Source organism: Plectropomus leopardus, chromosome 3 (assembly GCF_008729295.1).
Source record: "Plectropomus leopardus isolate mb chromosome 3, YSFRI_Pleo_2.0, whole genome shotgun sequence".
Classification (NCBI taxonomy): domain Eukaryota; kingdom Metazoa; phylum Chordata; class Actinopteri; order Perciformes; family Serranidae; genus Plectropomus; species Plectropomus leopardus.
In genome coordinates, this window is record NC_056465.1 from 12,365,955 (window position 1) to 12,388,359 (window position 22,405).

At 40.8% G+C, this 22,405-nt stretch overlaps 1 protein-coding gene across 1 annotated transcript in view; it reads right to left on the reverse strand.

The window, feature by feature from the left end:
• Positions 1–22,058, reverse strand: part of kank4 (KN motif and ankyrin repeat domains 4) — an 84,923-nt gene extending 62,865 nt beyond the window's left edge. Inside the window, exon 1 of the mRNA XM_042512409.1 lies at positions 21,781–22,058. The gene's annotated coding sequence lies outside the window, so the exon portion shown is untranslated. The remainder of the gene's footprint in view (positions 1–21,780) is intronic.
• Positions 22,059–22,405: the final 347 nt, after the last annotated feature.

Below are 22,405 nucleotides of genomic sequence, written 5' to 3' on the forward strand. Positions count from 1 at the left end.
ATTAAGTCTATTAGATGGCAGAAATAGTGAAAAAGCTCATTACATTAATTTCAATAGTTTGTTTTCACTAATCACCCCTAAATATTTACCAGTTTTATAAAACAGCAACAATAGGTTTCTTATGAAACAGCAAATCCTGATGCTATTTTATGCTAACATCTAAGAAGACCTGCAATTGTGGTGCAATTTTGCTGATAAATCAATGGAATTTTGATTGATTATTAAAGTTGTCATGGATTAATGTTCAAACACTAACACACTGAACTTAACTAAGTAATAGTTTCAGCATTACTGTCACCCATAGACTATATGAAAATAATAGACGTACAAGTTTGTCGACTCCTGTTTTGAAGCCACAAGTTTGGCATTTTGGCCATCACTCTCTCAATTTTTTGGAACTAGTACTGACTCAAGGTGACTGTATTTAAATAAGAGGATGGAGTTATCAAAAAAGGAGGAGAGGATCTGACTCATAGACTGGTAATGCCATGCAGACAACCTCTCCCTCAAAGCATATGCAACCTTAATTATGCATAACTTTAAGCCTTAATAAAACAAGAGCTTTATTAATCTAGTTTCTCACCTATTTAGTTATATTTAATGGCACCCCCTGTACAATTGTCATGGGAAATTAGCTAAAGAGACCAAAATCATTTTAGCACCACCCTTTAAACATGTTTATTTTTGCACAAAGTTTGGCATTTTAACATACGATTTACTCAGTTTAAGGGCCAGCCTCAAGTGGCCATTTGAGAAACTGCAGTTTTTAACACTTCTGTATCAGCTTCATTTTTCAGCCCCAGAGTTTGCCGCTTGCTGTCACTGCATAAACAGTATTAATTATGATTTTTGTGTATTTACTGGCTTGTTGTGACAGAAATATTGCTGCTTAATTCCTAGTCTGATAAACAGTCTAGTTTAGTGGTTTGCACAGGCTTGAAAATTAAGCTTGAGCCCATGAATTGCTCATGACATACACGCCCAACCCGACAATAAACCTGACTGTAATGCAACATTTGAAGTCGGCGCCCGAGTCTAAACCGGAATATACGAAATAATGATACACACACGCATTCGCACGCACACACACACACACACACACACACACACACACACACACACACGGTAGCAGCAGCAGCTAAACCGGCTTATTTTATTTTGTCCCGATCTTCTTGCTATCATATTTGAAATTCGTATTGCAGCTGCGACAATGCACATTCCTTGTGTACTCTCGGGTCTCACTCTTAACAATCACATCAAAGTACGCCCACAGACTAGCCTTCCCACTCTCGTTTGGGATTTTAATTAGCTCCCCTTTCTCTCTCTTGTGCCTCAGTTCTTCCATGGCTGACACTGCAACAAGTCACAAGCAGAGGGAAGTGTGTGTGTGTTTTGTGTGTGTACGACCTGATTGACAGCTCAGGACTGATGAGGGCGGGATGTGTGTGTGTGTCACATGACTTGGTCAGAGCTTCAGCAAGGAGCATAGACTTTAGAGCAGCCAAAAAAAGAGCACAGAGCCTGAGCCCTAATTATGTAAAAACAAAGCCCGACCCGCATCCGTAGCGCTCAGGTCAGGTTGCAGACCTCTCGTCTAGATTGCCATTTTGTCTCACGATTTAAATCCGAGACTTAGGCAGAAGTTCAGACGTGAGGTCTGTGGACACCATCGGCCAAAACATATGTATTTCTGCTATTTCAAGTTGGGTTAAGAGAGGTGTGTGTGAAAAGCAGCAATAGTCATGAGCCAAATTTGGACCAAAATCTTGCACTTGGAGAACACAATTGAATCTGCTGCAGATTTCCACCAGACTTTATAAAAAGGGATTTATTAAAATCTAAAAACCATGTTGAAGATAATGGCCAAAAAGAAAAAAATATTTTAAATGCGAAGACAATGTAAGACATTCTCTCAATATTTTTTACAATTGAATGAATAATCATGTCTTGAGCATGTATACAGCCTTTTTGCTGAAAATCCTACAGTTCTTTGCCTTTAGTAGATGTGTAAATTATGCATCTGCCAGTCAATGCGCAAGATGATAATGACACATGACTGTCTGAAATAAAAAACTGCCATCCACTGTAAACTATTACATGTTCAAAGTGTTATTTTGGATGAAGCGTCTCTCTATGTTAGTCAGCGAGTCACTCACACAAAAGGCAAAACAGTAACATGGAGTGAAGGAGACCTATTTATCCACTATGGTGAAGACTCGACACCAACCCTTACACCTTCCGAATACATCTTCAATGAGACACAGATGACATGACAGCTAGAGTGTTCATTTCCCATCATTGCCATCTCCTCTCCATTCCTCCTGACCTTTTCAAAGATGCTACAGTCAAGGAAAGACATTATCAGAAAGAAATAAGATGGAGTGAGCACAGTGAGCACGAGCAGCCCAGTCACCAGAGGAAAATGTTGGCATTGGGCATTTCTGCAAACCATGGATAAATTACATTTGTACATTTCGTAAGTATTATATCAATGTTTCAAAAGGGACATAGTTCTATTGCGTATATGAGCTGACTTTGTCATTGAGAGGTGGCTGCAGACGGCTATAGACCGCTGTTCAAGACCAACAATACCCCAACAGTGAATGTTTTTAGCAAAATGTTGCTGTGTCTCCAGCAGCAATTGTGCCCCAAAAAAATGAGTATATTAAATCATCTGTGTGTTGGATTTAATGGCATCAAGTAGCGAGAACTGCCAATTGCAACCAGCTGAAACGTCTTCCACGTGCCATCTGTGAACTCTTGGTTAGAATTCCTTCAGTGTTCATTGTTCAGGAGGTTTTTACAAGGAGCTGAATTATCCACTATGCAGATATGAACTGCTTATTTCAAGGTAATGAAAACACAATGATTCTTATTTACAAGCGATTATATACCAAAGAAAACATACTCATTATATTATATTCCATTTCTACCAATATATCACCCTAGATCCATCACACTGAACCTCAAAGCCAAAACCTAATCTTTTGAACCATAAACAAGTAATTTTTTTGCCTCAACATAACCACATTGACCGCATGTTACATAACAATGTATAAATGTTGCATATCCTTGCTTTACAGAAATGTACAGTTTCATCATTTATTCTGGCAAATGCGCCAGAATGACGACGCAATTTGTTTATGTTTACGCGTGTAAGATAGAAAGAGCTGCTGCAGAAGGGTGCTGGCCACACATGTCACATCAGGAGGCATGATTATCCACCAGGATTACACTTTAATCAATCTAAAGCACTAGTCCCTGTCTGCCACTGTGCTAATCCCATCAAAGGAGGGCTCTTTCTGCCTGTCAGTTTACGCTCTTCCCATTCAACACTGCGTTAAACCCCCCGTACAAAGCTGTATGTCAAGAGTCAACTGGGCTTCGGCCTGGAGACGTCGCGCTCCCCACTCAGCAGCACTGCATCCAGTCCTCCAACAATTCATTCAGTTTCAAGATGCTGCAGACAGGATTTTCTCATTGACAAAGCAAATTAATTCTGACAATGCATTTTAATCTTAAAAATAACAATAGCATTTACATTTTTGGCTGTTGTAACCAATGCTGCCATAGTGATTAGCTTTGTATCCATAAAATGAGTAAACAAAAGAGCTGTTTATAGCATGGTTAAAACCAATAGTCGGCCGATCAATTTGTTGATTAACTGAAACAACAATGGATGACAATATTTAATTAATCATTCATCTAGCAAACTTGCCAAAATACTGTTGGCTGAACAATTAGTTCAGTTGGCTGAAAACAGTTTTCAGACATTTTATAGACTATAATATATGTCCTCCCTAATGCAGAGGGCTTGATTGTCTAGTAGTCTGTCTGTGTGTGTGTGTGTGTGTGTGTGTGTGTGTGTGTGTGTGTGTGTGTGCATGTGCTAGCCATAGACTGTATAAAATAATGGACTTAGCTATTGTGACGTCACCCATTTTTTTGTGGACTAGCATTTTTAATCCTCAAGTACAGCATTTTGTCTGTCATCATCTTGTTTTCTTTCTGAAGCCAGAAGTGCTCATATTTGAAAGAGAGGATGGAACTATAGGTGAGCAAGTGGTGGATCTGACTCACAGACTGCAGCGATGCTTTGCAGACAGCCTGTCACTCAAGTGGCCCCGCCCTTAAATATGTTAACTTTACATGCAGTTGTCATAAATGCAGAATTTAGCTATAGAGATGAAAACAGGCATGTTTATTTCTGTTTAAAATTGGCATTTTAACATGGGGATCTATGGGGAATGACTTGCTCTTGGAGCCACCCTCAAGTGGCCATTAGTGGAACTGCAGTTTTTGGCACCTTGCGTTGGCTTTATTTCTCAGCCTCAGAGGTGCCGCTTGGTGCTGAAAAAAAAAAAAAAAAAAAAAGTGTATTCATGTTCTTACTCACATCCAGTAATACGCATGCATGCAACCACCCACACACACACACACACACACACACACACACACACATATAAATAACACAACTTTTACATTTAGAAATTCTCCCAGTGTAGGCAGCACATTAAGCCTTTTATTTTCACCAGCGTTTAATCAGGAGGTGGAACATGTGAATGCCAGAATGCAAGAGAAACACACAGTAACATGTGCATTCAGGGCAGTAGCCTACTGTACAAACACAAACTACATTAAGAGAGCTGCATGTCTGTGTGTCTATGATGAAAACATCCCGCTTTTATCTCTTCCCTCATAGCTTCACTCTCACACAGCTCAGATGAATGGACGGATAGAGAGAGAGAGAGGGGAGAGAGATTTAAAAGAAAAGTCACTAAGGGACAGAGGTACGTAAAATGGAAGACACACTGCTTACGAGCAGTCAGGATAAAAATAACCTAAGAGCCAGGGAGAGATTTTTTTCTGTAGACTGCTCTCCATCCATTTGTGCATGCATGTACTGTATATGTGCATAATGTTAGAGCTCAGAGGGAGGAGGAGGAGGGAGAGAATCATGTTTTCAGCATCAGATTTAACATACACTTACTGTACTGATACCTTTTACAAGATCCAAACTAACCATAAATCTACTGGCAGATCAGAAGACATAGAGCTGCAGGTTGTTCAAAAAGCCTACATCTTTTCCCAGTAAACAAACAGATGGTCACCTACGATGATGTGCCAGATAAGTGCGCAAAACAGTGAGACAGTCAGATAAAGAGACAACAGGACTTGACCAAACAAGACATACTAAACACAACCCATCTGCTTGATCCTGGTGACAAAAATTGGGTTTGTTATGCAGGCTAGTTATTTCTCTCTGTATTAAACCACAGTTGGCATGAACATCCTAACTGAAATGGTTTAGGACAAATCTGGGGCTCTGGGTTGTCGCCAAATTGCCGCATTGCATAGAGAGCTCTGAAGCGGCTTAGTCAGCTGCAAGACAATGCACAGCGGTGGCATCATGACACAGAAAAACAAAGCGTCAGTGGGTCACTATTGGTTTGTGTTTGTGCAACGATGCAGGCTGGCAAAGCATGTGTTGGCTTTTGCTTTCTACTGGGAGAAGGCATGACCACACAGCAGGAGCAAAGTGTGATGCACTCAGGCCTGATGGCGCCCACAGCCATTTTTCACATTTCTTAAGTTTTTTCAGTTGTTTATGTTGACAGGTGCAATATACGGTGCAATATGTAATGTTTGAATAGTGACGTTTTGTATCTTTTTGGCTCTGCAGTCCTATTTAAAGCAGTTTAAATGGTTTTAGATAGTAGCCATCATGCACATTTTTATCCACAGACCCCAAATTTCGGACAGTCGCACCCCATTCACCCAAATATGATTGTAAACATACTCATATTAAAGCTAAATGTTGACCTTACAGTAATTCTTCCATTCAGATTAGTAGAGACAACACAATAAAAATGTGTCACTGTCTAAATACTCAGTTATTTTAAAACAAGTCCACATTGCTTTGTTTGAACACGTATCTATAAAACACACCACAATTCATATATAACCCACATAATTATGAGCCAGTTGTTCATAAATAACCAATAGAATCAGGAAGGCTGCGATTACATGACCAATGCTCTGATGGCAGTAAAGCAGGAAGTAGTATAAAGACCGAAAGTCAATGTAAGGAGTTAGGGGTCGGGTCCCACAACAACAGGACCTTTCCCCAGGAGATGGGTGTTTGGTGTGAAACCAAGTGAACTTTGAATTGTATTCAGCTACATCATCACCATGTTTCTTTCCCTGAACGTAACCCCGAACCTACGCAACTGTACTGGACAGTATGTTACGTCAGTCGTGGAGCACTAATTCATTACATATCATAGTAACAGTTGTATGAGGATATGTTGAATGTTTACCACTTTCACCATTGTAGTAAAGCGTGTAAGCATGCCTAAATTGTCTAATAAGCACTAAACACAAAATACAGCTGAGGCTGATGGGGATGGCGTTAGTTTTGCAGATTACTTTGTCTTTAAAGGGAAGTATTGGACAAACCAAAATTTTGACCTGGTACTCATTACAATTTATCCTGAAGGGGACATGAGTGTCTATCAAATTTCATAGCAATCCATCCAGTAGTTGCAAAACTACTCAAAAAAAGCCATCAATGTAATTGGTTAAATTGGTTAAATGGATTTTAAAAAGATGTAAAGGTATGTAGTCTTTGCAAAGCTCAAAAGCAATAACTTCCCAACTGCATTATCTTGACAAGCTGACATATAAATTCAGTGCTTTCAGTTTTTACATCCAGTAAAAGTAGTTACAGTAGACCTGACTTTGACTTCTTCATTGCTTTTTATTTATTGCAGCCAAACTGCTTTCAGAGCTGAATATTGATTATATATTTATTGAGCTCTGCAGTGACTGCCCTTTTCTGTTGTGTTGCTATTGTATGCATCCAGTCACTATGAGACTGCAAATACATCTGCACCCTTGCCACGAAAATCGGAAACATTTATTACACTCGATGGTTAACATAATTCACAGTGACAGCTGACCAAGCAGGCTAATTTGAACAGGAAAACCCTCTCTGTCCGTTTGTAAATGTGTGGTGGGCTACAACTAGAAATTGTAGCGGTGGAGAAACTCATTTGCTCTGAGGCTTGGCCTGGGCTCAGACCAGAATTTCATTAAGACACTAATGTTGCTAAGGAAATATGACTGCGGTGCAATGAAATCCGTTCCAAAGAGTGAGTGTAGTGTTGCTACCGAAACCCTCTTTTGAGATGCCAATTATATCAGGGATGCAGATTCTGCTCTAGCAGATTCTTGCTCCCCTCTCGCCCATCACTGCTGCCTCCTCTCATCTTCTTCCCATCTTGCTTTTTTTCTTCCCCTTTCTACCCTCAATCTTTCCCTGTCCCTCCGCATTCCCTTCCTCCATCTCTCTGCATCTGATTTGCTGGATGCGAAAAGAGATGGCTTAGTGTTTCAGGAACCCACTGCTGACTGATAGAAATATCTGATTGGGGAGCAGACATGCAGGCAGAAAGATAGATAGCGGGGGGGAAACATGGCCTCTGGAATGCCTGCTGACATTCTCTCTCTCCTGCTCAAACTAAATCATTAATTTAATGTCTCTCTACCAGGCCTTCCTATAACTGACATGGGAGAGGTGAGCTGAAAGAGGGTTTCTGTCTCTCTGCTTCCATCATCCCTCCATCCTTTATTATTTGTTTTCCTGCTTTCATCTCTCTCCCTACCTCACTCATTTTCTCCTCCATTCATTTCTTCATCCTTAAAATCAAGCCCAAGATCGTCCCTCTGTTTCTTCTTCCTCCTTATGTCCGTTTCTCAGATGCTGCACACAGTAAACACTCCGCGGGATCCTATCTGTCTGGCAAAATGCTTTCTAGCAGTGGGATGAAAGGCATGCAGCACTGACTAGAAATTAGGGGCTATCTGTTATCTGATTGGCTGACATGGAGAGCTGTCTGTGGATTTTAGTTACCGGGGAGAACAGGGAGATAATGGCACTGTGTCAGCAACTTCTGGAGCTGCAGGGGCCAGAAGAAGATAGAAAGTAGATAGGATGGCCAGTCTGAGGTTTTGTCACAGTTTTTGTATTTTTGTATTTTAATCTTTATTCTTCATAACCATACTAAAGGAATCATCTTCTGGACAGTATGACCAGGCTCTACAAACATAATGCCTGGGCCACACTGCATGTGTGAGCAACATGTGATGGCAACCTCACTGAACTTCTGCATCTTGCATGCTTGTGGTGTTGACGCTGACATTGTTGTTGCTATGGCACTGCAGCACAGCTGCCTGCTGTTACAACTACTGTATTGCCACAATTTAAAGCACAAATTTCACTCATTTATGAAGTGTGCAAGCTGCTGTATTGTGTTGCCTCATGTTGCGTGTGTCGGCAAAAATGTTGCACTTGAACACACCTCAAAGACTAGGGCTAGAGCAGGTTGTCCATTATTTGAAATACTGTATCTGAATCCCAAATTGCTGCTGTGAGCGCATGTAGCAGGTGGCACATTGTATGGTTTCTCAGACGTCAGTGAAAGTGTGTGACTGGGTAAACGTGACATGTTAAAGCGCTTTGAGTGGTCGGAGGATTAGAAAGTCGCGATACAAGTACAGGTCCATTTACAATGAATTTACAGCCAACAGCAAACTAGCATGTACATTCTGCACCTGCATGATAGCAAATAAATCTTTGTACCAGCAAGCAGTGGTAGTCTCTATTTGTAATTCAAAAAGGAACACTGGAAGACCATCAGGACAGATTCAAGACATTATTAGCCAGTTTCTACATTAACAACACAACATAATGGAATTGTGCTAGTGAACAATATCACAAATGATTAAGAACCGTTTTAGCTAAAGAGCTCAAATCCAACTTAATATAACAAGTTTTCTCCATCTCACACCTCTTGACTGTAGCTGTTTTTCATTGTGCTGAATTGGCCAAAAACAGCCCACAAGGACCAACTAGTGCAGATGCTCACAGATGGTGGGACATTGATGGGTTAGGGCCCTTACAAGAACTTCGGCTCGGTGTGTCAGGGCCCTTACAAGAAGAAGCCCATGGGTCCCAGTGTTGGGTAGAATACATTGAATTAATTTGTACTCAATTTTAAAACCATATTACAAATTAAAAAACTAAAAAGTAAAATAATCTTATAATGAAATTAATATTAACAAGAGTGCATCATCTTCAGTTGGCTTAAAAAAAGAGAGTACACCTAATAAAACACTTTTGAATATATACCATGGACTTACTTCTAAACTACTCACCCAGTCCAAAATATACCCATTTTCTTCATATTATTGCTCACTGTAATGGAAATCTTTTAATGTACAATTATTCCCTTTGCATTCATTTGACGCACTGTCGGGGAATAAAAAACAACATACTTAAAAGCAGTTTTGCAACATCAATAATTCAGTTCAGGAACTGCGTTTCAAAAGAACGGCTTCAAACGCCGGGCCCTGATTGACAGTCACAAGAGGCCTCCCTGATGATACAATCTTGCTGATTGGAGTCATTCATGGTGGGTGTGCCAGTTCAAGTGCTGCAATCTAGTCTGATTGTGTCACAATGACACCTGCGCCTTCCCTCTCTCTCCTCTTATAGCTCTGACTCTTTTTTTTCTGAGTCTCTGTAGTAGTCAGGAGCTGCTTCCATCAAAAGGATGCACAGTGGATTTGGGGTTGCTAAAAAGGATGCAGCGAAGATTTCTCAAATTTGCTTGAAGGGGGACAGCCTTGTGTAATGTATTCATTCTTGAAATGCACATTTTAAAGGAAGCAATTAGAACGCAGTTATGGATTTAACTTTTCAGCTACTGACAGATTGTCAAATTTTGCTGATGTTGCTACAGTAGCAGGTTTTGTTGGATTTCAAGCAATTTCTGTTTGTTTGCCTGTGTCTTACCTGTTGCCTGCCAGCTGTGTATGTTCTGCCTGCCAAGTCTGCTGTGTTTGTTTGCCTGATCTTGACTGCCTGTCACCAAGTGTTACCCTCCGTAAACTGCCTTTTTACTAACATTTGGATCCTATCGCCTGCTGCCAGCAGAACCCAGTTGTGAGCTAATGCCTTTCTATCTATAAGCAAACAGACTTTGTAATATTTGTCCACAGAGAGACAGTTATTCCCTAAAACTGTGTTTAACACATTTTTCCCATTGACACACCTGGTATATGTAAATATTTTAATGATCTTATATTTTGCCACTTTTTGCTTGTTAAGCATATTTGCTGCAGCATATTTCTTACACAAAATTACGTAAACTCTACCTGTCTGGTATAATTACATTGGGTTTCCTCAACATTCAGTCACTGGAAATACTGCTGATATGTGCGTGTGTGTGTGTGTACATAACAAAAATCACTGGGCAAACACTCAGAAAGATTCCGCCTGGTCCCTGGTGGGAAACGAATGTTTTAGAAGCTCCAACAACAAGCTGCGAGAAACTGAAATGCACAAACACACACTCACAGGTGGAGGAGCAGACAAGGTTCAGGGCTCATTAAATCTCGGTCAGGCAGCAGTTCCACTGAGGCCAAACACTCTGCAACTCACACGAGAAAGGTTCTTACTGAGGCAAACACGTGCACGCACGCACGCACAGGCATGCACGCACACATGCGCGCACACACACACACACACACACACACACCTCTGAGAGCTCATAATCTGGTAGTTTACAAGCAACTTTTTGTGTGTCTGTGTGTGTGTGTGCACCAACACTGCATACGTGTGCAGTGTGCTTTCACTCTCACACCACAAGCACACAGACACACAGTCATACGCAGCAGTGAGGCATTCATCTGTTGATCTACATTCCTGAGCTTCATGCAACCCATTAGTGCAAGCCATCTCACCACCGCCAGTTTGAAAGATGAGAAGGACATCAAACAAGCTTTGCACACACATATGCAAACACACACATGCACAAATGCACTCTTTTAGACAAAAAAAATGTTTTATCTCCCCTTCACTCACTCTCAGTCATCTCATCATCTTTTTTCTTCCTTTTCATCTGTGTTTCATCTCTGCCTTTCTTGTACTCTTCTTTACTTCTAACATCTTAAATGTGTGTGCTTTAACCTCTGGGAAGGCAATAACTACCTTAGAAGCAACAGAGGTGAGTGTGTGTGTGTGTGTGTGTGTGAGACAGAGAAGAGTGCCATGAAGTCAATTTTCTCTTTGGCTCGCAGATGGGAGGCATAAAAATTTCATAGGAAAAAAAAGAGTTGTCAGATAGAGAAAGCATGTGTTGACGTTGTCTTGTGAATGAGTTCAAGGGGGCTGGAGTGAGAGACAAGCATAAAAAACCATCACTAAGTGCAACCAAGTGTGTCCAGAGGCCCAAACACAAGCCCATCAGGATGACACAATTCTCAAATACAATTTGAAGACATTAGAACTTTAAATTTTGCCTTTTGATAAATTAAAAAAAAAAAAAAACCTCTCAGAACAACTTAAAAACATGCACACGCAAGAAGAATTAATATTGCCAAATCTTCAGCACCAGTAGCTAACAGGATCTCAAATGACCTTTAAATGAATGGTGTCATAGTTTAAATCTTTTCTGAGAGGAAGACCAAGGAAGTTTCGATGTGGAGCAGCACATGGAAACAGTGCGTGACTCATCAGAAGTTCAGAGGTTTAAAATGTAAAATCTTAAGTCCTCAAACACACACACATGCATGCGCTAAGGAAAGAGACACACACATCGACATGTCTACATTTGCAATTCTACACAGCTGCTGCTGTTTTGCCTCTTGCTGATAGGAAGCACAAGTCTGCTGGCGCTGCAGCTCTGCAGGTGATGGTTGTTTAGATTTGGGCTGCTCTCAGGGACAGTTCTGTGCTTCTGTGCCCGTGTGTGTGAGTTCTGTTTGTTTAATCACACACTCAGTACTCATACACCTGAGAAATTTGTCTTAAGACATCTTTGACTTGCTCTACCAACCTCCTAAAGGATGTCAATTGTTTCTCTTACTTGTCCATCCATGCAGTTTTCCTGAAACATTTAAAGCTGCTGTAGGTAACTTTTATAAAAAAAATAAGGTTTTGTCATATCTGCTGAAACTTTCATCATATCCTGACAGCAAATATATGGCATATGCACTCAAACCTATATAAATGTGAATTTCAATGTAAATATCAATATATATCTTGCACTCCAACCATTCTTGTATATACTTTAATTCCATGGTTCTGTTTCTTGCACTGTTAAACTGTTACTTGTGTTACTTGTTTTGTTTTGCACTGTAAGACTCGTACTTTTTATATTTTATATTTTATATTTGTATCTTCTATTTTATCTGTTTTCTTTCTCTATATTTATGTTGCACCAACCCACCAAAACAAATTCCTCGTATTGTGTTAACTATAACTGGCAATAAATCTTTTTCTGATTCTGATTTCTGATTCTTTTGCTGAAGATATAACTTGCATCAGTGTTTCTCACAGAATTTGAAAGTTTGTTTGGTGATAGCTGATGGTGGGGGTGGAGGTGGGGATCAGCAAATTTTCCATTTTGTTTTTTGTTGTAGTTTTTCTGTGTGAGTGTCCCTTTTATCATTATGTGTCTCATGATTTCTTTTTTTTCCTCAGCAGCAGTTTATGAAGTATAAGTCACAGGGTGGATAATTTATCAATCCATCCAATCAGAGGTGATCAGATCAGATAGATGAGAGGAGCAGCTGCTGCAGAGGCGAGTGAAAAAAACGTTTAGACCCGGCGTCAAACACAATTAAGTTTAACTTTTACAGCGCATGGTGTTCTGCTGCTCCATCTGGCCCCAGAGCACACTCTGTGCTCCCAGAGTGTTGTGCAGTACGGTATACTGTATATCCCAGTACCACTGCTAATCAATGGTCAAGCTCCCAAAATAACAAATTAATACATGATGGCAGATGTTATCGTGGCCAACTGCCATAAATAAATGTTTGGGAAACATCGTACATGATGAATTAGTTATCCAAAAAAAAAGCCGGATTAATTTTCTATTCTATTAACAGACTGATTATTTCAGCCCTAATGTGTCCCCTCTGCTATTTTACTTTGGTTGGTCTGTTAACCAAATTTAAGAACTACAGTCCTAAAAGATCTATTTTCAAAACCTACATGGTTTGATACAACTGTTAAATTCCTCAGACATCCCACTGTCGTCCAGCAGCCACAGCAACAATCATAGTCCTCTACACTCTCACATAGTTGTGGTTTACCGACAATCTCTCCTTGCCACTCATGCTGTCAGCAAGAGCAGTAGGAGGCAATACCGATAGTAAGCAACAGTCACTGAGTGTGTGTGTACTTGTGTTTCTGTCAGTAAACTCACATGGAACAGACTTATAATGTGGACGGGGAGTATGTACAGTGTTGATAATTGAGGTTTAGGCTCTGGTCTTGTCACCCCAAAGTGCAACGCAGTGGAGACTGGGGGAGTGAAGATAATAAACCAATTGGGAAAACTTATAATCAGACCCTGCAGGTGGAAGCTGAGGTCAAAGCAGGACGTGAAATGCTGTAATACTGACCAGCAGCAGAAAAAGGGAGAGGAGTGTTTGCAAACTGAGCAGTGAGGCAGTGTGGGAAAATAGCGTTCATAAATAGACTGCAGTGCAATAAAAGTGCAGCAGATATCCAACATGTTTCAGTGAGTAAAGTATGTTTAGAAGAGTTGAGTTTAGAAGAGGAACTCGAGGAGTCTGCCAAGGAAATAGCACTTCCACAACCTTCGTAAGAAGAGCACAACACTGTATCCGCATTCGATATTTATATACACACAAGCATCTCAAATATTCAAATATACACTCAGAGAGCCAGAGGTTATTTCAGGTTCAAAACACACAACAGTTTCTCTCTCACACACACACACACACACACACTCTCACTCACTCAATACATCTTTTGACTTTTTTGCAGGGAGTGGTCACTTCTAACAACACTCAGACAGGAAGTTCACGTTCAGCCAGCCAATTACAAGACAGTATTTGGTGATGAAGGTTCCATTAGGAAGTCCCACGTTCCCCTGTGCACTCTCGACTCCTCACACGACAGACTCTGTTTTTTCCTGCCTGTCAATGCCAGGAACCCATTAAGGAGCAGTGGTGGGGATACAACGTAGGTAAACAATGTGAGGATGGACCTAGCCATTGTTCCTCACCGTTGCTACTTGAGAAACGTCCGGTTGTGGTTCCTAATTTCAGGCTCAGCTGCAGTTCAGGACTTTGTTTTAAATTCTACGTGAAGAAATTGTTGTTTAAATGATGCCTCTGATCTGAACTCAGATATGAACTCACTGGAAACTGCATCTGACCCCTGTCCTTTAAAGGGCCATACTGGAGTTAATTATGTAATCATCATGGTTGGACAGTTTTGGGAATGTTAACAATTGTCTTATTTTGATGCATTGAAGGATACCCCCGGCATCCAAGCATTAGCTGTCACCAGATACTGTTTTAAGGGTTTTAATCCTACCATGAAAAGGTAATAGAGGAAAACTTGCATGCTTTGGGAAATGGCTGGCAGCATTGTGAAAAATATACGATGAATTGTTAATGGCCTAAACCTGCAAAATCACTGTTGCAGCCTTAAAAAGAGAGGAAAGTTTTGAATATATGGTTTTGTTAGAAAGTGAAAACCAGGCTTGATTCCCCCACCCTACCAGAGGTCTAAGAACATGGGAAACACTAACAGCTTGTTTTGTTCCTCTGATCGCTATAGTTCCCCTCAGCGTTGAACTGCAGCCCACCTCAGTGACCCTTGTCGAGCTACACTCACCCACTCATGCATCCGCCATGGACATTCCACAAAAACACACATACTATTGTTGAGCTCAGTAACAATGGAAACAGCGTAGCCAACTGTTTTTCAAAGACTGGACTGATGTCACAAGACGATTTCACATGCTGTTCATCTTTGAGGTGTTTGTTGACTGTCACGGTAACACCCCCTTTTCCACATTTCAACTAAAGTTGGAAGCACCTTCAGATCACAGCGGGACATTCCAGTATTGTTCTGACAAGGAAGTGAAAGAAGATGTCACACAAGAAATACTAAAAGCATTCTTTTCCAATTCCACAAGGCTGCTGTCACATCATAAAGAAGGATGTTTCCAACATCATCTCCATCACTAACAAGAAAATAGGAGAAATGTTGTTTTAAAGAATATGTGAAAGAAATGATGGAGTTTTTGGCTCTAGATCACAAAAAAAGGCTTTGCATCTCTTCCTCATCACTGTTCAATACAACAAATGGGACACAACAAAGGCACGGTGCAACACAACAGAAAAAAATGGGGTTTTATTCACTGATGGCCCACCTGTAGTGCTCTGCTGGGGCCTTTCCAGGGATACAATATGGTGTGTTTAGAAATTCTGCTTAAAGCTCCAGTTTGCAGGAATTATGGCTACTGTTTAAAAACTGTACTGCCAGCATGGGAGAAAGTGAAGCCAACCTCAGATTCACTATAGATTTGGAATGAGCTTGGAATGAGAATGAGAATTTGTTAACTCGGCATTCCTCTTCTGATAATTGCTTTTTTTCATTGCTGTATCCATTATTTTCGTAGCATTGTTTTGGATGCATGCTGCTTATGGTTTGTCACCTCGCCACCTTTTTATAAAGTCCCAACCTCACTTGCACGCTTTGCTGGAAACGTCCCTGACATAGAAAAATACGTAGAGAATGAGAAAATACAGGTGCAGGTCAGGGTCTCTGCAAATAGGTGATGACTGAGAGGAATTGCTTTTGTATAAGTCTATATTTCCGTAGTCTAGAGTGCTGCAGGGATTATGTTTTTTGGGGGGTTTTTTGTAGGCCAATGCAGAACTTAGCGTTGCTGCATTGGTTTCCTCATCAAACAGCGTATGGGATTGTTCCTTTATATTTTGGATTATTGCAGAAATAAGATTTGTGGTAAACAAATGTTTATGACAGTTGCACATTTTGTTCAGCAAGATAATCTTCAAAATAAACTCCACTTTTATGAATTTTAAAGCATAAATGCAATCGCTAAAAGTAAAAAGCTAACGGCTATAAACGTACTACAATGCGGCCGCATTCCTTCAACGTCACCTCCATAACGAGGCTGTAAAGCTGTGTTTGATATGATGGCGCTCTGTAGCCCCATTTAGGGAGTGTCTTCTTGCACAACATGTAAAGGCTTAAAATTTACAAGTGGGGGATTTACAGATGGATTTTATGTCGTAAAATGTCCACCGCTTAAGCTTATGTTATCCACAGACTTTATTTCATGTATCTTACAACAAACCCATTCAAAAAAAAAAAACACTGACTTCGAGATGAGGGAATGCGAAGTGCTAATATTCAAACAAATTTCTGGGTTTTAGGACTCATTCCTGTACCACTCTGTACCTTTGAAAGGCTTGGTAATCCAGTGGTTGATGGGGGGATGTTGATCAGGAGGAATATATTTAGCCCTGTAGCCAAACACAACTAAGCCTGTGAGCAAAAAGAGATGACTCATTATTGTATTAAAAATTTAATACAATGGATGGTGTCTGTGAGTGACTCTGAGCGCAGTGACAAAGCAGGTGAATTGCATTATTTTGGACCGTCAGTCAAAGGTTAATTGCCATCATTAGTAATCTGCTCCTTTTCAGGCAACTAAAATAAATTAAGTTAAATCATCAACTTTAACTTGCACAGTAGTTGTTAGACACTGTGGACAGTAATGCAAGGTCCCTGGGATGTCACATGTCATGTCATCAGTCAGTTGGTCATTTGAGTGACACTAAATTAAATGACTTATATTGGTAAAGAGACTGTAGTAGGACTGTGCTGTGTACAGAGCCAAGCCAGCCGACATTCCTCTAAACACAAAATGTGCTTTCAGGGCAAAGAAAGAAATCTGCCTACCTTGGCAATGACTTCAGTGCTGGTTGGCTGCTGTCCAAAAATGGGCTGGATCAACATCATCCACAACAAACTCATGAATTGTCAAGGGCCAAAGTGCTGATGTTGACAATCTCTTATTAAAGTTACAGTAAGTTTTGCAATTTGTCTGAATTCATACATTTCTAATTTTATACTTTAAACCATATGATCGATGGAAAAGAAAGAATAAAGACAGAAAGAAAAAGCTATAACATAAAGTTAATAAAGTGGATTGAAATGGATTTGTTTTGAATGTATTCGCAGAATTTGGCGAATTCAATAAATGAAACTACTTTGAGAATTTCTCCTCTCACTTCTACCCATCCTCAGGAAACCACCTGAGGACCACAGAGCCACTTAAGTTGAACTTTTGCAAAGTCCCACTGTTTTTTAAAGTCGTGCACTCTGTGGGAAGCTGTAGTTTGGAGAGCAGATGTGCTGCAGGCACAAAGCATACACACACACACACACACACACACACACACACACACACACACACACACACACACACACACACACACACACACACACACACACACACACCACCGGCACTGTGCGAACTCACCCTTCTGCTGACAGTGATAGGAAGGAGCACACCTCTAGCTTTAGGATACCGACATGGAGAGAGAGGGAGAGAGAGCTGTGAAAGCACGGCACAGCTGAGGAATAGTGTGTCAACAGAGAATGAGATTAGTAGTGCTATCCCTAGGCGTTCACTCAGCTGGTGTGTGTGAGTGCGAGCCTGCTGACTCGTGGCTCTCATGTATCTGTGTGTGTTCACAGCGAGGGGTTTTTGGCTTCTTTGACTGACACAGACAGAGAGTTTAGGGAGTCCCTCTCCCTCCCACAGCACAGCTAAGAAGCCCTAAAGCTCCTTAGCCAAGGCTCTGCCACTTGTTCAGTGAAAGAACATCTCTTTTTTTTTTAAACTGTGGAGATAAAACAATAAAAAAAAAAAAAAATCCAACTATTGTTGCCCTACATGGCTCGATTTCATGCACACTTGCAAAGTAGTGTTTTTGAAAACTCACACACCCTCACAGATTCATTCCTTTTTTAGTTTTGTTTTGTCTTTGTAGTGGGTTATTTGGTTCAGTAAGAAACCAAACACCTTTATCCCTTTCAGCAATCAGCTAGGCACACACATTTGTGCGCAAACACACTCCCGCTGTGTGGGCCAACAAAGGCATTTACAGGTTCAGAGAAGCCTTAGGAGGAGTCAGTGGATGTGAAAGTCTGGAGAATAAGAACCACATGGGAGCGCCGGGCACGTGGCCAGTCCAGACAGAGCACAGGCTGGCATTGACTAGCACTAGCCAACTTCACACACACACACACACACACACACACACACACACACCATGCACATTACACATTACTGCCCATCTTGCTTGGTGAGAAAACAACCTGCAACAGACTGCTCTAGACACACCAGACACACACGCATCACTGCAATGTGTGTGTGAAGGAATCGTTTCGTGTGCCACGTGGTTTGTTTCTTAGCCGACAACTGACGTTAGAGTAAGAATAATTAGCATCGTGACAATCGCACAAACTCAGAAAACACGAGCAGAGCATGGCGTGTTTATTCAGTGTGACGGCACAGCGTGTTTAGTTATTCAGAGTGAAGCAAGTGTTCTGTGCTCTACTCTGTATAAGAGCAGTCATCCCAAGATGCTCACTGGAGTGGCTGCAGACTCTGGGTGGGCCCAGTGTGTGTGTGCGTGCGTGCGTGTGTGTGTGTGTGTGTTTGTGTGTCTGTCTGTATCTGTGCTTCAATACACTTTCCATCAGATTAAGCTGCTAAGCCTTTCCTATACAGTTCTACCTAAGGCCTGGTCCCTAATGGTCTGGTTTCCACTGCAGGACCAAAGTGGACTACTTTACTATTCATGATATATAGTTTACCCCAGAAAATCTTGTTTGTTTTCCCTCTTGTAGGTAATGTGAACAGTGATGCTTTTAGATAAATGCTAACATCAGGGTCCTCACATGCTCACACTAACAATGCTAAATACTGATGTTTAACAGCTACAATGTCTTAGTTTAGCATGTTGGCATACTAACATTTACTGATAAGCATTTAACATACAACTGAGGCTGATGGGAATGTTAATAGTATTCTGATTCGCTCATGAACCACTGGACAAATTAAATAGTTGATCCAATGGAACAAGATGAAAAGTCAGGGATATCTAAAGTTACTTTAGTTCAGTTTGAGTACGACATGAATGTTAATACCAATACTTGTTGAGACATTTCAGCCCTTTGTCATTCCTAACACGTCTTATATCACCACTTGGTCAGTGAATTTGGTGCCAGACACCAAAGCCAAAAGCCACCATTCACGGCTGTGGATGGGTCCAACAAAACCCAGACCTTCACATAGGAGCCTGCTGTTCGCTTCCTCTGTGAATGTTGAGCCAAACCATGATGTTTTTTTCTAAACCTAACCATGTGCTTTTGTTGCTTTAACCTAACCACATGCTTGTATTTTGAAAAAGACTGTATGTATCTAACATTCAGAAACTGGACATTTCCTGTGAAAAGGGAAGAGTATTTTGAAAAGGACACAATTCAGTTAACAGGCATGAACTGAAACACCGTCTCAGAACGTCAACAACAAATGCAGGAGGACACTGAACAAGTAGTGATATACGATGAGTTAGCATGAGAATGTGTTTCACTCAAAACCACAAATGTCAACGTGCTAGTGGAGCTAGAGCAGGATTCATCAGTCAGTAGGACTCATCCTCTGCGGACCATGTATGTGTGTCCCAAATTAAATGCTAATCCATTCAACAGTTGTTGAGATCTTTCAGTCTGGACTAAAGTGACAGACCAACTGGCGGACATTGCCGTCCCCGGAGCCACTTTTCAACGTATAGGATTTAGTGGCATCCAGAAGTGAGGTTGCAGAACTAAAACTTATCCTGTGTCCTGTGTGTTTTTAACTGTAATTAAAGCATTACAAGCTCTGCTATGTATTAAGTAAAATATTTGAGATTTAGGATTACAAAATCTTCTCAGATTGCACACCCATCCTTAAAAATTCATGGATAGTGAAAAAAGGGCTATTTTGCTTGTTTTCATTTCCTGAAAAGTTGACATTTTACGGATAAACTGTTTCATCAGACAGTGCCTATTTGCAAATAACACATCATGGCATCATTACAGTGAATGCATCTAACAGCCACCAGCATGTGAGCCGCTATGAGTCACCTCACTGCACCTCAGAGGAAATCACGCAGACACGCACACACACATATACAAAAATAAACACACACACACAGCTAGAGACTGTACACTAATGCGGGTCAGCAATATCTCAGAAGACTGTGGCTGTTTGTGTGTGTGTGTGTGTGTGTGTGTGTGTGTGTGTGTGTGAGTAAATAACAATGTGGCCTTTAACCTGGGTATGGATGGGGAGTTCTTAATGTCAGTGAATGCAGCATAAAACACAGTCACACACAATGTGACAGCCTGTAAACATGCCCCATGTAACAGGGACGCTTTGCCTTTTTAATGTTGTGTAGCTGCGGTTAACCAACCAACCATGGACAATGCTCTGTGGCAGGCAAGCAAAGCAGTGACCAAGACTAACTGAGAATACATACAGACCAGAAAATAGCAGAGATAGAGAGAGACAGGGAGGTTTTGCATTAGAAAGAGAGAGAAGGCATCGATGCAGCGTGAATGCATGCAGATCGCTATGAAGCAACCGTGCAAAAGTTGCATATATGATCATTCTAAACAACAGCCATCACTTGCTATTCCTTCTCAGCTCCATCCACTGCCTGGTTAGCGTGCTTTTCTACAACGTGTGTATTGTAACTGTATGCATATGTGCACGTGTCAGGCTCCAGCTGAAAGACATTAGTCTTTTAGGACGGAGGGGAATTTTAGTGAAACCTGGTCCAGCTGACGAATTGCCTCAGGGAGGGGATCAACTGGTATTGATAGACATAAAAGACAAATAGGCAGATAATTTTAAAGAGAGAGACTCCCTTTGTCAGTCTGTTTGTACATATTGTGCACAAATATGTATGTGCATGTCTAGCATCCAGCATCTGATAACCACACGGATGCAAGAAGATTCCAAAGCTTAGTGCAAAAAAACAAACATCAGCATACAGAGAGAGAAAGATGATAAAAAGTCTTCACAGCATGGCTGGAATGTAAATAAATGTATGCTGGTTTGAAAAACTGTAGATTCAGCTTAAAAAAACATTTTAAAGATCCCATGTGATGCTAATTTTCAGGTTCAAACTAGTATTTGGGGTTTCTACTAGAACATATTTACATGCTTTAATTTTTTTTTAAAAAAAAACCTTAATTTTCCTCACACTGTCTGCTTGAATATACATCTATACACTCTCTGTCTAAAATGCTCCATTTTAGCGCTTGTCTCTTTAAGCCCGTCCCCTGAAAAAGCCCAGTCTGCTTTGATTGGTCAGCATTTCCACTTTTATGTAGTGTAGTTGTGACATCATAACTTCACGGAAGTCCTGACGGCTTGTTTAAGGGCACAATCTAAATGTAGACCATGTACAATCCTCTGTGGATTAAGCATTTTGATACTTCCGCTGTATTTTTATAGCACCTATACCCGTTTTATTATAAATAGAGATATGGAAGTCTTACTCTTACAATATGGGACCTGTAAATGAACTGCATTGAGATGGAGAAGAAGAAAGAAAGCAAAATAGAGCACCAGATAGAAGCATAATAAATAGGAAAAGTTGTAAAAATGGAAAAAAAAGAGACAGTAAAAAGAATAACGAAACATGATGAATCAATAACTGACAGCAGATGCATTATGAAAATAGAGCATGAGAGGCACACAAGAAACAGCTGAGAAAGGAGAAATGAGAGCAAAACAGTGGAATAAATAGAAAAAAACAGCAAAAAAGTGCATACTGTATCTATTCTTCCCTTACCTCTGCAGCTGTGTGTGATATCCTTTAGGACAAAAAAAAAAAAAAAAACGTAGTGGGGAGCAAACTTCAGCTTCAACTGCAATGCTACAGATCCCCACTTTCTAATTCTTTCCAGGGTAATGTAAATATATCTGTTATCTATCAGCCAAACTCTTCAGTCCACTGGGACAATGCTCTGTCTACCTGCGTGGGTTTGTGTAAATGTATCCTGGATGGTGATGAATAGCGGTGAGTGAAAGGAGAGTACTACGCTAGAGGGCAGACAGACTGGCTGAAACAGGAGAGCAGGGAGAGTAGAGAGCAGACTGAGTAGGATGAAGGAGTTGCTGCCTCCTAACATCAGAGCGGCTGGGCTGGATACACCCACCTCGTCAGCATGCATCAAATGGGAGTCGCTCAGATGCTCTAAAGTATGCAGAGAGAGAGTGAGAGAGAGAGGGAGAACTCTGCCTGATCTGATTTGATATATGCACATATGCATGCGAGGTTATTCACACATGCATACACTCGTAGAGGATCTCATTAACCCTCTTTTACTGGCAAGACAAACACACAAAAGTACTCTCCTGACTGAGCAGAGCCTGTGTCTGCTGGGGATTTCAGAGAAAATAAACTAGCTGATGGG